We start from the raw sequence: 953 nt of genomic DNA on the forward strand, positions 1-953 counted from the left end.
AAATATTCTGGAGGAAATAAATGACACCGAGTGACCAGGCAAGTGAGAAATAGAGTTGTACTCCCAGAACTGCCAGAGTCAAGACCTCTCTGCTGCGCAGCTGGAAATTCCAGGTAGCACTGAGACCAAGGATCACATCTGGGGAAGGTTTTCGGATCCAACTCTATTTTATCATCATCATCCCTAAAAACTTCAGAGCATTTAGCAAGCCCTGTGCCATGTGCTTTGCGTATCTCATCTCATTTAATCATCAACAACACTCAAAATGTGGGCGTACTAATTATCCCCATCTCACAGGGGAGGCAACTGAGGTCTAAAGAGGCTAAGTCACATCTTAAGGTCCTCCAGTAAGTGGCAGACCAAAGCCTCCAAGACTATCCAGCTCCAAAATTCAAGGTCTCAGGGCCCTTTTCTTTAGGAGTAAGAGCACCCAGAATGGTGGGAATGGCAGCAGACAGCACCTTGGACAGCATCCCCCACGTAGTTGATGCTTACCAAGTAGGTGCTCAATAATTGTAATGCTCCTCCCAGGCTAATCATTCACTATATTAAGACCAGGGACATGTCCCCAGACCTAGTCCTTTGTCTAGGTCTGGTTTGATAAGTGCTGGTGATCAACCAACTCTGACTCATCTTATGAGGGGGCATGTCTGATCCTAGGTTATCTGATCAAGCCTAAGAAATAACAACACAGCTAGTGTAGTAACTTCAGGATAACCGTTGCCAATTTGCTAATTACCACTTGCCATTAAATGAATTTGAAAACTAAAAGTAAAAGAATTTATATGGAAAGGCAAGGAAAAGAAAGCTTGAATAGTCAAAATAAATTGTGGATAAAGAAAAAAGTTGTAGGATTCACAGCACTCAATTTTAAGAGTTACTGTAAAGCTACCGTAATGAAGATAATCTATAGTATTGGCAGATGGAGAGACACATAGATTAATGGGTCATAG

At 42.2% G+C, this 953-nt stretch overlaps 1 pseudogene; it reads left to right on the top strand.

Annotated features, from left to right (window-relative positions):
• Positions 1–513: 513 nt before the first annotated feature.
• LOC122237514 lies at positions 514–619 on the top strand (annotated as a pseudogene).
• The last annotated feature ends 334 nt before the right edge of the window (positions 620–953 follow it).

Source organism: Panthera tigris, chromosome A3 (assembly GCF_018350195.1).
Source record: "Panthera tigris isolate Pti1 chromosome A3, P.tigris_Pti1_mat1.1, whole genome shotgun sequence".
NCBI classification, from domain to species: Eukaryota; Metazoa; Chordata; class Mammalia; order Carnivora; family Felidae; genus Panthera; species Panthera tigris.